The sequence below is a fragment of the Mauremys mutica genome, chromosome 3 (genome assembly GCF_020497125.1).
Source record: "Mauremys mutica isolate MM-2020 ecotype Southern chromosome 3, ASM2049712v1, whole genome shotgun sequence".
Lineage (NCBI taxonomy): Eukaryota > Metazoa > Chordata > Testudines > Geoemydidae > Mauremys > Mauremys mutica.
In genome coordinates, this window is record NC_059074.1 from 92464802 (window position 1) to 92481668 (window position 16867).

General features: G+C 40.6%; 1 pseudogene; it reads right to left on the reverse strand.

The window, feature by feature from the left end:
* Positions 1-13693: 13693 nt before the first annotated feature.
* On the reverse strand, positions 13694-14084 carry LOC123366653 (annotated as a pseudogene).
* Positions 14085-16867: the final 2783 nt, after the last annotated feature.

The window sequence follows — 16867 nt, forward strand, 5'->3', positions numbered from 1 at the left end:
AATGTGCATATCTCCCTCCATTCCTGCTGCCTTGCAGAGTGAGTGTGTTAACCCTTGAGGGCTCAGCCAATTGCTAGTTCATCATTTAGCAGTAAGGGAAATATCCCACCCTCTGACTCCTCCACCTCAACCAAGCTTCACAATCATCATCACTGCGTACCAGTATTAAATTGCATGTTTAAAACTTATACTCTGTGTGTCTGTGTGTCTGTATAATATATAGTCTTTTGTCTGGTGAAAAAAATTTCCCTGGAACCTAACCCCCTCATTTACATTAATTCTTATGGGGAAATTGGATTCGCTTAGCATCATTTTGCTTAAAGTCACATTTTTCAGGAACTACAACGTTAAGTGAGGAGTTACTGTACCCTCCTCACCCCAGCCAACCTGTGCAATCCCTACATTCCCGATGACTAAGAATGCATCCTTAGTAGTAGGAGCAGGCACGGGTCTCCACTTTCTTTCATGACTGATGCTGACAGACAGGTGTAGCTGATGCTCAGTTAATGTGATGGTAAGAGTGTTCAACAATAGTTTAAAAATGGCAATAGCAAGAGAAGAGCTTATTAAAATAACCAGTTCACTCAGGAAGCCTGTGTGTTTATTTGGATCTAGTCAAGCAAAGTCCCAATCTGAGGTTTTTTCTTTGAATCTAACTAAATGTAAATATGGTTTCAGGGTACTCATAAACAGCTCAGCTGGGTGTCTTTTGCTTTTTTGTTTGTCAAGGTGGGGATTCTATGGCTCTTAACACTGGATCAGCTTACTAACGTAGTAGGACAGCTTGTGCTGGGCCAGAACTATGAAGTGCTCTCTCTCTCTCTCTCTCTCTTCTCTGTCCTCCCTGGGCAGAGAGTGTATGCTGGCTAGAGTAGCAGCATGATGTGTCTAAGTGCTCTCTAGCTGAGCCCAAATGAAGGCTCGTTCTCTCCTGGTCTGGTCTTTTTCTGTTAACTTATTTTTTCATCTCCTGAGCCAGTTGTGGGGAAACCTGTCAAACTGTTGTTTGGTTGTGGAGTTTTCTTCCCCCCTACTTCCAGCTCAAGTTTACTAAGCCCCTATGAAGGAAGAAGATATTTTATTCTCAGAGCTGCTGTGCTCTGAGATAACTTGCAGTTTTGGTTTGTCATTGCATATTTACACTTTCCCCACTCAGTATCTAGACATCCCAAAAATTGCCGCACTTCCTTCAACAGGACTGGCTCCTGTCTGTGCAGCTTACTGTTTCATGCCAGCAACACATGCCGGTCTGTGGCTGCCATGCCAAGTGTCTTGTAGCTGACCTTGCTGCCAGCACTGGGCAAGCAGCATCCCACACTTTGGTTCCTGTTATAGTGTACTTGGCTGTGAAACTCTGGATTATGAGTGAGAAGGTTACAATTCACATGGACTGAAAAATAAAATGTTTGCATAAAGCTCTGCAAAATCCAATGGTTTCTTTTGCAAAGGTTTGTCCCAAACGTGGTCTCATTTTTTTTGGCCATGCAGATTTTCAGCCTTCTTTGCCTCCCCTTGCCTGAAAGTTGCAAGATCAAGCTAGCAATGTTTTCCAGAATGGAAACGGACAGCTCTCAATAACTTTCAATGATATACTGATGGAGCAGCAAACCATTGAGGGAACAGATTGCTTAGCCTGTGGCTAGATTGATAAAGAGGCAATCTGGATGAGATTTCTCCTAAGGTTGATGTCTGCGAAATTTTGATTCAGAACTGCTGCTGCTGCCATTCCTGGTAAACGTGGTCTTGGAGTGGGAGGACTTGGAGGTTGTTGATGCAGCTGCTGCCTGTGCTCTGCCTAAATATTATTGTATACAAATTGCTCTCCTGCCTTGTGCTAGTGCCCCACATTTCCTAGAAGTGATGCTGTTATGGTGTGTTTTATTTTCTCTCAAATAATGCAGAAGGTATGTGAGTCCTTGAACCAAGGCTCCATTATGGCAAGCATTTAAATGTGTCGATTTGATCATCTTTTTTTACTTTGGTATGACTCTGCATCTGATCAACCATTTCCTGAAGAGGAGTGATGTATGTCTGTGTTACATATACACCTGACCTGACAAATGTGAATTGTTTTGGAAGAGCCAGAAGTGCTACACTCAGGAGACATACTCTTTGTGGCTCAGATGGGAGACGGATCCAGGATAACTATGTTTTCAGTTCTGCTGATGAAAGGAATAGTTTTCTATGCAGTTTGTCTGCATGGTGTGTTTTTGTGCAGTAAGGTGCCATCCCATATTCTAGGTAGAATTCCATCATATAGCCATGACCTAAATCAGCTTCACAAGGAGCAGTTGGGTTTTTTGAGGGATTTTGTTTTTGTTTTGCTTCTGTAAGGCAAACAGAATATTCATGTTCTTGAGCAGAGCTGGAGCTTTGAAAGAGGCAAAGGCATCAACAGCAACCACCATTGGCCTTGTCTTCCTGAAGCCAGAATCACTTTCCTCCCTCTTCCATTAACCCTCTTACATATATAATAGGGTTCCAGAGGCAGCCAGTATGATCAGCAGTTAGTAGGAAGCCTCACAGCCTCTCCAGTCAGTGTATTTTCTAAAATCATCATTTAAACCAGAAGCTTCTCTGCCCCTAAATGTGACCCAGCCATCACCTCATAGTACCTTTGCACTGAAAACCAGAGTTTTGCCTTTATTTACTTGTTCAGTGACTTCTCACCATAGAGGTCTATTAGAACCCCATGCACTACTTCACTTTCTCACCAAGAATCCTGCGCCTGCTTTCTGGTTCCTCTTCCCATTCACACGCTTCAGCTATCTTCCCGAATAACATCACTACGGCTCCTGCTCTGTTCTTACAAGCTCTCCTATTTTCTCCCGTCAGCTCATTGCATCTTGATTGGATGTGAAAATTGCTCAGCCGTGTCATGAGCCCTTAACTGCCAATAGGGAGACTGTTGTTTGACTTGTAGGATCCTACCTACTAGTTTTGTAGAAGGCTGGATGGAGTGCTATCCATACTGTCGTCATACTGGGCAGCATAGTGATAATCGTGTGGTCCTAGATGGGTGGCTATGGATCTGTTACATTATTATATCGCACATAGCTTTAAAAAGTTTCCCCATCACTCTCTTGAAACTTAACGTCACATTTGACAACTTCTTTCTGGACTCTGGCCATCTCTCCCAATCCAGGCCCTCTCTTCATACCATCCTCTCCTCCTACTCTCTCCCCTTCCTTAATACTATATCTTGGGTTCTACTACAGCCATGCCTATTCCAGCCCATGCATTCCTTGTTCATATGCTTTGAGACTCAGTGAAATATGGCCCTGTCTTGGGTCTCAGGAGAAATGAGTTCTATTTCTGGCTCTGCTGCTGGCCTGCTGGATAGCTCTGGGCAAGTCACTTCATCTCTCTGTGCCAGGATTCTCACACCTGTAAAATGGGGATAATAGTACTTACCTCCTTTGTAAAGTGCTTTGAGATCTATGGATAAAAATGTTACATAAGAGCTATTATTATTCATGCCCTCCTTTAATGCCTCTGGACATCTTGCTCTATCTCCAACAGGCTCATCTCAGTCTATAGCTTCATGGTTTGTAGCTATACCCAGAATATAGGATGGATGCACTTTAGAACTGAAGATAAATGTTGCTACCTCCAGCCTGATCTCATCCAGCTTGAATGTCTTTGATGATTTTGTTTTCTTTTCCAGATACTTAAACTACAAAGTACAAGAGTGAGACAGTGTGTGAAACAAGCTGTGGTCTTCAAGTGCTTTAATTACCTTTGCGCCACAGTCGGTGACCACACTCGCTGATCATTTCTATGAAAAAGAGCCATTCTTGTAATTTCAGTTATTTTTGCAGATGGAAAGTCTCATGAGCCTTTCCAAGTCCTCCTAGACACAATTTTAGTGGGGCCTTACAAGTGGTTACAGTGAATGAAGAAAAGGAGTCGATGAGCAGTGACAGCTATATAATCTAGTATCTGATGGTCTGGCCACATATGTGCCATCAAATGTACAACTCTTCTCTCAGCATCCAAGTTCTTGCATCAGTGAGACTAGTAAGGCTCAATACAGTTTTGATTTTCAACATAGAAATTGATGTCTCACAGGAACACTGTTCTATGCACTGTGTCCTGGATATCACTGCTTACATAACTGAAAATGGATTAGTGTCTATAGATATGCTATCCACTTTTTTTGAATGAGAATAGCTCTCACAAGAGTTCTGAGGAAGTATATTTTTGTCTCAAATGTTAAGGTGTTAATTGTTTACCACAGCTGCCTAAACACCATCTAAAAGGAAGCCAAGTGGATCTGTTATATCATAGCAGACACATTAGTAGGTTAAGGTGTTGTAGTGCTAACAACAAAGAGGCTGCTTTCAGAAGTGTCATCATCCATTTCATCACTGTTTGCTATGTCGCTAATACTTCCCTCACTATGAGTAATCATTGCTGGATGATTGATTTTTAAGTAATATTGAGACAGTTTTCCTGGATGTTATAAAGCTCTTTACCTCTATGTATGCTCTCATGACATATTGCAGATGGTACTGTACATAAAGGGTCAAGTTAATTGGCTGAAAAAACCACAAAGCACAGAAAACATGCTTTTCCTTTTGATTTGGATTCTCTACTACCATGACAGTATCAGGAACTAGTGGAGCTGGCTGGGAAATAAAAAAAAAAAATTTTGTGCTAAACTTGAAAGTTGTTTCCGTGTTGCAGGATTTGAATCACAACAGTTTTTTCAAAAATGTTAAGCATTTATTTAACATGAATTTTTTATACAATTTTTGCTTACTGAAAACTGGGCTTTTGATAAATAAGAAAAAAATCAGTCACCATTTTGGTAACATTTTCAGTTAAAAACATCAATGAAAAAATCTTGTAACATTTTTTGAACAGATCAACATCTTTTGTTAAAAAGTTACTTTTTTGGGGGAAGAAAAGCTATTTTCTGACAACAAAATGACAAAAAACCTTTTGACTACCTTTAGGAATAAGCAATGTCATTGGTATAGCACTTGATGTAATACTACGTTAACCATTAATTATTACAGAATATGGCCCTGCAAAGAGTCAGGATTTTAAAGCTAATTAGAAACCTAAGTGCCTCCCAGCTTAACTCCCCTTCATTTCATTGTAAATTAGATGCCTAGATACTTTTGAAAATCCCAGTAGGTGTCTAACTACATTTAAACATCTATCCTGAAATTATTAGTAGATGATCTAGTAATAGTATTGCACGAGGTGGTCCAGTACAGAGCAAGAACTTGTCAGATGCAGGACTACAAGTCTGTCTATAATAGAAGCAGCAGAAGATACTTTTTTTTTCCTATTTAGCTTTTTCTATGGTGACACTGATTTTTCAGATTCTGAAATCAAATTCAGTTTCATTGTTGCTCAACTCCTCCAGAAGAATCATAAACAGCAAAAGCACTGCATTATCAGATTTCTAATTTCCACATGCAGCAACTTCATATTTCTTTAACAGCACAAACTGAATATCATTACAATCCCACAGGGAGCACTTCCAGCTGGTGTTTGGGTTTTCTTAGCCACTACATCACTTCTTTCTTTCTTTGTTGGCCAGACCACTGAATTTATTTTTCCAGTGAAGTAATGGGATTTGTTTTGTTGTTGTTGGCTGTCGAGTTACCTTTGCTAACTGAACTGTTAGCTCTGGCACAATCATCAGCCATTTTAATTGGTTAAATCCCAATTTTGAGATCAGTAAGAGGAGTTGTTGAATTATCATTACCATAAAGCTGGGCAAATGTGACTCTACAAAAATAAAATCCATAAGTAGTTGCTTAAGTGGAAAAAATAACTTGCTTTGGCTCTTCTCAGTGCCCTTTTGCGTTTGCTTTCTTCAAATGTTTATGTGATTGAGTTCTAGCCACATGAACGCTTGAGTCTTCCCATTGGATGTGATGTATTTTGTAGGAGAGAGAGGAAAACAACACTGCAGGGAGATAATCTTCTCCTCAGCGTTCTATTGACCCATCACCCAGAGACAATGAAATGACCAAAAGAAAGATCTGCCTTCATCCTTTACAGCTAGGACCTCCAATAAACATGGAATTTGTGTGAAAAGAACAAATGAAAAATAAAGGTAAACTCTGTGTCCAGCCAAGCAATCTTTAATAGTATAATATTTGAAACAACATTACCTTGTGCAAGGCCTGCATGGTTCAGAAAGGAAAAGGCTTACAGTTTTCTAAAATGTCTTCACTCTGTTCTTCTGCCATCTGCACTCAAGAGATGCAAAGCCTAGTAGTGTCTTCATACCCTCTTCCATAACTGCTGAGCCTTAATTAGTTGTGTCTACATTTGAGTGGTGAACTGTTGATGATATATTAATGGAGTTCTGGGTGAATTGTTGGTTGGTTAAGAATAAGCAAGTGTCCTGATCTGAGAAATACTGTTCAGGTTAAAAGTTGACCTGAAAAGAACCCAGCATTAAACTAGTAAGGTAATTCTCCCTCGACTCAATACAAAGGGGTTATCCCATTGAATTCTGTTATGTGTTGGCTAACCTAGTTTATTAGATTTCAGCTTTGAAATCTAACTGACACTCTGACAAATTAATAAATTGCCACCCTTTCAGGCTTACATCGATCATGTCTATAACATAATAGTTGCAGAGTGACACAGCAGGACAGAAGAGATAGTCCTACATGTATGTGATCATAATAAGGCTTTCAAACCCTAGTCTTTGTCCTCAAGGGGAAGGAAGAAAAAAACCCCATAAAGAAATCATGGGAACATTAACTGTTCACTTGTTTTTGTTGTATTCTGTCCACCTTTCTTTGTCTTTGTCATCCATTTAGGCAGGGATTTTCAATGGACACTGAGTTAGGTGACCAGTGCCCATTGAATTCAGTGGGAGTTGGTCCACTAAGTCCCTTATGTCCCTTGGAAAACCCCAGGCTCTCTGGGCAGTGACCTTGTCTCCTTGTTCATCTCTAAAGCACACAGAACACATTTCACCCTACATAAGTAATAATAGGGCTAATAGAACAAATTACTTTTTTTATCACTTGAAAAAATAGTGGTAGCCCAACTCGGCAAATGTCACTTGCTATCAGTAGCAATTAGGGCTGTCAAACCATTTAAAAATAATCATGATTAATCTAAAGATTAAAAAAATTGTGATTAATTACAGTTTTAATTGCACTGTTAAACAATAATAGAGTACCATTTATTTAAATATTTGTGGATGTTTTCTATATTTTCAAATATATTGATTTCAGTTACAACACAGAATACAAAGTGTATGGTACTCACTTTATATTATTATTTTTTATTACAAATATTTGCACTGAAACAAAGATAAACAAAAGAAATAGTATTTGCCTCATACAAGTACTGTAGTGCAATCTCTTTATCATGAAAGTGCAGGTTACAAATATAGAATTTGTGTTTTACATAACTGCACTCAAAAATAAAACAATGTAAAATGTTAGTGCTTACAAGTCCACTCAGTTCTACTTCTTGTTCAGCCAATCACTACAACAAACAAGTTTATTTACATTTATATTTGATTACATTTGTAATAAAAAATAATAATGTAAACTGAGCTGTAAACTATATACTTACATGTAATATGTAAACTATGTATTTTGTATTCTGTGTTGTAATTAAAATCGGTACATTTGAAAATATAGAAAAACATTCAAAAATATTTATAATAAATTTAAATTGATATTCTTTTATTATTTAACACTGCAATTAAAATTGAGATTAATCACAGTTAATTTGTTTTGAGTGAATTTTTTGAGTTAACTGTGATTAATTGACAGCCCTAGTAGCAATGTAACATAACAGAGAAGCAACAGGCAGGAAATGTACAATTTTGTGGCCCAACCATATGTCTAGTGTAACTTTGGGGAGGCTGAGCAGAGGAGCTATTGGTAGACAGAACAACAGGAGGCACAGCAGGAACAGGAACAGTCACACAACGCCACCTTCCTTTCCTCCCCCTCCACAAATGACACATTCTCAGTGATGTCACAATTCCAGCAATCTTTAGGTATTTTTGCAATTAAATAATTTGAGAGAAGCAGCTGAAAAGGGAACAGAAATGTTATTTTGTCTTGTGATTTCAATTTAAAAAACAATGTTCCTCCCTGCCCCTTTTTACAGAATCCTTGTATTTTTCAAAAGCTATCTGCCACCTCTCCTTTCAGGCCCTGCTCAGCTACCTAGCAACCAGTTTGTATGCAGTAGGAAACTCCTGTGACAGCAGTTCCCAGGTCATTTCAACCCATGAAGTGGGACTTGTCCTCTTGACCTGAGGAAATAACTTGTGTTTTTTGTGTTTGTTTTCTCAAGCCAAAACAGTATATGACCCTGTTTAAAAAAAAAAAAAAGTCACAACCCTGCTTCTCTCAAATTATTTAATTGCAAAAATACCTAAAGATTGCTGGAATTGTGACATCACTGAGAATGTGTCATTTGTGGAGGGGGAGGAAAGGAAGGTGGCGTTGTGTGACTGTTCCTGTTCCTGCTGTGCCTCCTGTTGTTCTGTCTACCAATAGCTCCTCTGCTCAGCCTCCCCAAAGTTACGCTAGACACATGGTTGGGCCACAAAATTGTACATTAAAGCCCATAAGGCAATGATTTCCCAGTTAGATAAAACACACTTGTCCATTACTTCATTTAATTAGTATTTTCCTGTGTGCATATAGATATTTATTTTACATACTTTAAAATCTTCTAACATATACATTTAATGAAACTTCTTTAATCACTAGAAGATCTTGGAGATATATTTATCCCTGGCTTTACATTAGTGATGGGATTGATTCATCATACTCAGGGCATTCTGCTAGAGATGAGCACTGCTTTGTCATGTTGAAAGCACAAGGGTTTTGTTACGTTCTTCAAAAGATGCCCAGTTAGCTACTACCAAGCCCAATACACTGCCTGTCATATCACACTGCTTAATTTTAAGGGCCATTGATTTTGACAGGATGTCTTTTAAGCAGAAGCCACCAAAGTGGGCACTAGTGTGCTGTTTTTCAGCAAAAGAGGATTTAACTATAGTGTTACAATTAGTATCCAAGTCCCAAGGTGAAAATTGTAATTGTTTAGAATTTGTACACAGGGTAATTCAGAATAAATTTCCAGATGTTGTGAACTATGAAATCCTTTTTGCAACTCGATGCTCATGTGGTAAAAGTGCTTGTTTTCCATTTACAGTTAAGGTGGAAAACATGGAATGGCCATTTAGTCAGCCTCCAAGACAGAAAATGGATGTAACTGGAGAGGACGCAGATCTGTTGAGAAACATTTAGATCAGGAAAGAACCTGTCAAGCTATTGGGAGATGAGGCGCGGGAGGTCTACAAACCTGGAGTTCACAGACTTCATGCCCAAGGGAATATTCAGCCGCACACACACACAAATATACTGTAACTAATCCCATTCCAGGATGTCGCTGAGTGCTGTGGTACATCAGTCACCTCTAGTAGCATGCTCCATACCACAAACTCAGAGCCAAGCACTGTAGGCACTCCAAGGACTGTGTTCTTCAGGCTCTGAAGAACATAAACACTCATATGCTTAAAGTAACAGAGAGTTCCTTTACCCACATTTATGGAAGCAAAAGGTGCAAATACCTGAGGCATGATTGGTTTAATGGTTCCCACCAATGATTATCCAGTTGGTCCCAATTCAGCCCCTAGCAGTCCAGCATAACACAAGAGCAATGTTGGGCCCGTTAGCCATCCTTCTGCTTTGCAATTTATTGTCCTGTATTCCCCTGCCAGCAACAGGGCATGTACAGTAACTCCTTGCTTAACGTAATTATGTTCCTGAAAAATGCAACTTTAAGGGAAATGATGTTACATTAATTCTTACGGAGAAATTGGATTCACTTAAGTGGGGGGGGGGTTAGGTTCCAGGGAAATTTTTTTCACCAGACAAAAAATTATATATTATATAGATATACACACAGTATGCATTTTAAACAAACAATTTAATACTGTTCACAGCTATGATGATTGTGAAGCTTGGTTGAGGTGGTGAAATTAGAGGGTGGAAGAGGGAGGGATATTTCCCAGGGAATGCCTTGCTGCTAAATGATGAACTAGCACTCAGCTGAGCCCTCAAGGGTTAACACATTGTTAATGTAGCCTCTCACATGAGGCAGCACAAACACAAGGGCGGGAGACAGCAGAGCAGACAGAGACAGACACACACCTTGTGTGTGGGAGAGAGAGATGCACACTGCCCCTTTAAGTAAGCTGACCCACTCTTAAGTGCATTGTCTTTATAAGTGGATCAGGAAGTTGAGACAGCAGCTGCTGCCCCAAGCTCTTTCTGTCTCTCTCTGTCGGTGTCCCCTCCCTGCTCTATATGGAGAAGGGGTAAGTGGGGTGCAGGGGGGAGGGGGACACCTTGACATTAGCCTCCCCCCTTCCTCCCAACACAGCAAGCAGGAGTCTCTGGGAGCAGCTCCAAGGCAGAGGGCAGGAGCAGCACATGGCAGTGGGGAGAGGGACAGCTGAACTGCCAGCAATTGATAGCCTGCTGTGCGGCTGTAGCACAGGGAACTTAGGGGAGCGGGGAGCTGATAGGGGGGCTGCCGGTCCGCCTTGGTTCCAAGCCCCCCACCAGCTAGCTGCAATGAGCTGCTCTTCCTGCAAGCAGTGGACAAAGTAGGCAGCTGCCAAACGACATTAGAAGGGAACATTGCACAACTTTAAACAAGCATGTTTTCTAATTGATCAGCAATGTAACAATGATAACCGGGACGACTTTAAGTGAGGAGTTACTATATCTTCCCAGTTCTATCTTCTTGTCCTGGCTCGCAAGCTGCTTGCTAGTCCGGCTTCCCTTAACAGCCAGTTCTCAGGCTGGTACTGCGACAAGATAATTTTGCTTCAGTTGCCCGGAATGTCTTATCAAACTCTGAATGGGAAAATCTGCAGAAAAACCTCAGAAGTGGTTTAAATTCGTCAAAATTATAAAATTGCTTAATTGAGCATAAAATACATGGTGATAGTATCAGGACCCTTTGACATGCTCAGAACAGTAATTAGTTTTAAGAATAAAGCTTTAATTAAATAAAAATCAATAATAGTTTAAATTAGAAAATACTGTAAATGTGGCTATAGGTTTATGTAATGTAGTGGAAAATCCCATAGAGATACTTTGTGGCTATAGAAACCAATGAGACTTTAGCTAGAGCTCATTCAAAGGTTAGCCAAGAAAATCTCATAGGAATACATTGGTACCTATAGGATACAATGGAGGGAAATGCTATGTCAGAATGACTCAGCAAAATCTCATAGGGCTACATTGCTGTCCATAGAAGTGAAAGGGGCTTCTGTCACCTGTAGGTACACATGACTGGTGATGATGTCATAGCTGAGCTGCAAGGTGATTGGTTGAATTACAATAATAAACTATGTAATGAGCTGCAGAATCATATATAAAGGCAGCAGCTGACAAGCTAAAACCTTGTAATGGATAGGGACCAGCAAGAGAACAGAATTCTGCAAGATATTTGGAAGAAAGAAGGCACTTGTGGAACAGCATCATCATCAAAAGGAACGCAGCAAATGAGAGGCTGCCCAGAAGATAGCTGTTATAGCATCGACAGCCCACCCAGGGTCCCTTGGCAACAGCCGTTTCTGGCACCTGGCCAGCAGGAGGCGTACGCAACAGCCCAGTACCAGCAACCAACAGGCGTCCGTATCCGCCACCTGAGGAGGGCAACATTCTGCAGCTTTTACCTTAGAAGCCAGCAATCATCACCACTTTCAAACCCATGCTCCCTAAGTGCCACACCTGAGCTTCTGACAGACCAGAAGGACCGGTTTAGACGATTCAGAGGGATTACTAAGGCCTTGGCTACACTTGCAAGTTACAGCACAACAAAGGAGCCCCGGCCGCCCTCGCTCACTCTCCGTCCACACTGGCAAGGCACGTAGAGTGCTCTGACTCCACAGCTACAGCGCTGCTGGTACTCCACTTCAGCAAGTGGAATGACGTTTGCTGCGCCCCTGTTGGAGTGCTGCGGCGCCAGTGTGAATGAGGTATCGCATTACTGTGCTGTGATCAGCCTCTGGAAATGTCCCATAATCCCCTTAAGTCAAGTAGCCACTCTTGTCATTGTTGTGAAATCGGCTGCAGGAATGCAGAAATGCCCTTTCAAAGCTCCGTTTCAGAGAAGCCGGCTGCTTATCAGCTCCAAGAAAAGCAAACATTTACTGTTTGCTATGAGTGAGTGAGAGAGAGGCGGTGGGAGAAAGAGGAGGGTCTGAACTTACAAGACAGCATGCTGACACACTCTCAGCACCCCAAAACCACTCTCTCTCCCCCCACATACACACAACACACTCCCTGTCACACTCCACCCCACCCTACCCCATATGAAAAGCACGTTGCAGTCACTTGCATGCTGGGATAGTTGCCCATAATGCACTGCTCCCAATGCTGCGGCAAATGCCGCAAATGTGGCCACGCCAGTGCGCTTGAAGCTGTCAGTGTGGACAGACTGCAGAGCTTTTCCTACTGCGCTGTACAAAGGTGGGGTTAACTCACAGCGCTCTACATCTGCAAGTGTAGCCATGCCCTAAGAAGCCTCTGTAAGTCAAAATCTTTTTCTATTTAACATCCTAGAGTGTTTGGGTTTCAAGTGTAAATAAAGCTGGATGCCTGAGTTCAATGTGAAATCCTCCCCTACTCATCTGATAATTGCCAGATCAGCTCTTGTTGGATGTTTAGTGTTAAATAGTAAGTATTAAATGTTAATTGATATACTGTTATACGGTATGTATGTAATTGATACATTCTTATAAAGCAAAGAGTGTTAAGTGAATAATCATATTGTTATATGTGATAGTTACTTACATTGTAATTATAGAATTGTGTTTTTATTTATTGTGCTGTTTCCTTTACACTGTATCTGTAACCTTTACTGTTTTATTTTATTATTTTTATTTTTACCTCTATCTTTCCTCCTTTATTGTAGTCTTTCACAGCTAAATAAATGTTATTTTTGTTTTTGAAGAATTTACTGCTTGCTGCCTAGTTTTGATCGGAGGGATATATCCATGTCCTTCAGGGGGAAAGTTAGCTGGCCTTGGTTTTCTTCTCTGGAAAATCCATGGGATGGGCCACAACCTTTAATACCGGAACAGGAAAATTGAAAATAAAGGGTTTTAAATTAAAAGGGCAGGTGGGTTCAAATCTTCTGGTAACAGTATTTCTAGCCTGCTACTCTTTCCCCCCCCACAGCCTGGTCTCCCCTGACCTCTTGGTATACTTTCCTCTTGTACACTGAAGATTATAGTGCCCTCCCGTGCCTGGATGTTGAACTCGGGGGAACACAGTGCCGAGTAATAAGCAAGCAGTATTCACTGTGATACTGCTAAAGGCAATTCTGTCCACAATATGGAGGACATGGAAATTACAGTAATAATCTTATATACAGCCACACATAGCCCAGAATCTTTGGCATAATTAAGGACTAAACCTTTCAAAATTGAAAAACAGTAGATGCTGTTTCAGTATTTCGCCCAAAGGAGCTATAGGTTGAGTAACTAGAACATGTTATTAGCTAGGCTGGGGATTGGTCTGGGGATTGGTCCTGCTTTGAGTAGGGGGTTGGACTAGATGACCTCCTGAGGTCCCTTCCAACCCTGATATTCTATGATAGGCTTAACCACTAACCCTTTTTTTTAACGGTTATTTTTTATTATTTGACATTCATTTTAACGTTTCTTCTTTGCAGCTGCCAACTGGCCAGCAATTCTGTCCCTCAGGGGTGAGTGTGTGACGGCCATCCTGATCCTCCTCCACTATTTTGAGCCCCTCAGAGCCCCGGCTGAAGTGGCTAGGCATCACACCATTGCGATGGCAGCCTCTGTAGATCTTGGTCACATACTCTGCGCTGGCACCACTGCAGAGGTACAGGTGGCCGGCTGTGTAAGCTACTCTGGTATAGCACCTGTTCTCATCATAAAAGGCCAGCTCTTTGTGTTTGGTTAGTTTGACCACATCCACCCACTTGAGTACCTTCAGTTTACCTGACTTCCTGAGGAAGGCAGACAGGGCCCCAATGAACTCCTGCTGCTTAATGTCTTTCACTGTGACACCAGGCATTTGCTCCTGCCTCCACATTGATGGGTCACTTGCTAGGGTGCGAAATTCTCATGTTTTTTGTTTGCATTATATGCCTTAGGGCTATACATTCTCAATGGAAATACAGTAGATCAAGATCTTACTGAGAAGGAATACTTGAATTAGTGAGTAAACAAAAGGATATAAGGGTGTAAATTAACATTTAAGAAACAGCTTTTAATTATCAATGTATCTAAATAATTAATAAATAGCTTATGTAATTAGACCCCTTTAGCTTGAGGAAGATTCATTTCCAAGTCAAACTCACCACTGAGTATTGAAAATAGTTCCAACAATGCCCTGTATTTTAAAAAGAAGTGTGAAGAAATATGTCTAACTAGTCATTAACAATGATTCAAAAAGGTATTTGTTTTATATTGAAGAAAAAGCTACTTTCAATTATTTTGAGAAGCCAACATAAAGCAGTTCTCAGGGCTTCCACGCTTCCTGGAAGCTTAAGAAGCATATTTCATTTCAGAAACAACAAGATATTCCCACTGCTATTTTTTTAAAGTAGGATTAATTCATAAATTAAGATGTCACTGTGCAACTGCAAATCAGACAATAAGAACATAATAACAGCTCTACTGGGTCAGACCAAAGGTCCCTTTAGCCCAGTATCCTGTCTTCCAACAGTGGCCAGTGCCAGGTGCCCCAGAGGGAATGAAAAGAGCAGGTAATCATCAAGTGATCCATCTCCAGTTGCTCATTCCCAGCTTCTGGCAAACAAAGGCTGGGGACACCATTCCTGCCCATCCTAGCTAATAGCCTTTGATGGACCTATCCTCCATGAATTGATCTAGTTCTTTTTTGAACCCTGTTATGGTCTTGGCCTTCACAACATCCTCTGGCAAGGAGTTCCACAGGTTGACTGTGCGTTGTGTGAAGGAATACTTCCTTTTATTTGTTTTAAACCTGCTGCCTATTAATTTCTTTGGTGACCTTGTGTTATGAGAAATAGTAAACAACACTTCCTTATCTACTTTCTCTAAGCCAGTCATGATTTTATAGACCTCAATCATATCTCCCCTTAGCCATTGCTTTTCCAAGATGAAAAGTCCCAGTCTTATTAATCTCTCCTCATACGGAAGCCGTTCCATACCCCCATCATTTTTGTTGCCCTTTTCTGAACCTCTTCCAATTCCAATCTATCTTTTTTGAGATGGGGCAACCACATCTGCACACAGTATTCAAGATGTGGGCATACCATGGATTTATATAGAGGCAACATGGTATTTTATGTCCTGTTATCTATACCTTTCTTAATTATTCCCAACATTCTGTTTGCTTTTTTGACTGCTGTTGCACATTGAGTGGATGACTTCAGAGATCTATCCACAATGACTCCAAAATCTCTTTCTTGAGTGGTAACAGCTAATTTAGACCTCATCATTTTATATGTATAGTTGGGATCACGCTTTCTAATGTGCATTACTTTGCATTTATCAACATTAAATTTCATCTGCCATTTTGTTGCCCAGTCCCCCAGTTTTGAGAGATCCTTTTATAGCTCTTTGCAGTCTGCCTGGGTCTTGACTATCTTTAGTAATTTTGTATCATCTGCAAATTTTGCCACCTCACTGTTTACACCTTTTTCCAGATCATTTATGAGTATGTTGAATAGGACTGGTCCCAGAACAGAGCCCTGGGGGACATCACTATTTAGCTCTCTCAGTTTTGAAAACTGACCATTATACCTACCCTTTGTTTCCTATCTTTTACACAGTTACCAATCCATGAGAGCACCTTCCTTCTTATCTTGTGGCAGCTTACTTTGCGTAAAAGCCTTTGGTGAGGGACCTTGTCAAAGGCTTTCTGAAAATCTAAGTACACTATATCCACTGGCATGGTCCACATGCTTGTTGACCCCCTCAAAGAATTCTAGTAGATTGGTGAGGCATGCTTTCCTTTTACTAAAACTGTGTTGACTCTTCCTCAACAAATTATGTTCATCTATATGTATCATAATATTGTTCTTTATTATAATTTCAACCAATTTGCCCAGTACTGAAGTCAGACTTACAGGCCTGTAACTGCTGGGATCACCTTTGGAGCCCTTTTTAAAAATTGGTGTCACATTAGCTATCCTCCAGTCATTTGGTACAGAAGCTGATTTAAATTTAAAAGCTGACAATTAACCAGAGACAACTTAACTTACAAAGTGATCCTGCTAAACTACATCTGAAGTGTAAGGGAGAACCAAGTTCTGGTTCAGAGGTGTCTACAGCTGTTTTGTATTATTTCATTATCTATTACATCACACTGGTGATGGACTGAACAAATGAGTCAAACTTCTTAATTTTGCACTATAGTGAACTACTAACTTGAGGAGCCTGGGGCCTTGGAAGCCAGTGTTCCCAGGAACGGGTCCCATATGAGGAGAGATTAAAGAGGCTAGGACTTTTCAGCTTGGAAAAGAGGAGACTAAGTGGGGATATGATAGAGGTATATAAAATCATGAGTGATGTGGAGAACGTGAATAAGGAAAAGTTATTTACTATTTCCCATAATATAAGAAGTAGGGGCCACCAAATGAAATTAATGGGCATCAGGTTTAAAACAAATAAAAGGAAGTTCTTCTTCACACAGCACACAGTCAACCTGTGGAACTCCTTGCCTGAGGAGGTTGTGAAGGCTAGGACTATAACAGGGTTTAAATGAGAACTAGATAAATTAATGGAGGTTAAGTCCATTAATGGCTATTAGCCAGGATGTGTAAGGAATGGTGTCCCTAGCCTCTGTTTGTCAGAGGGTGGAGATGGATG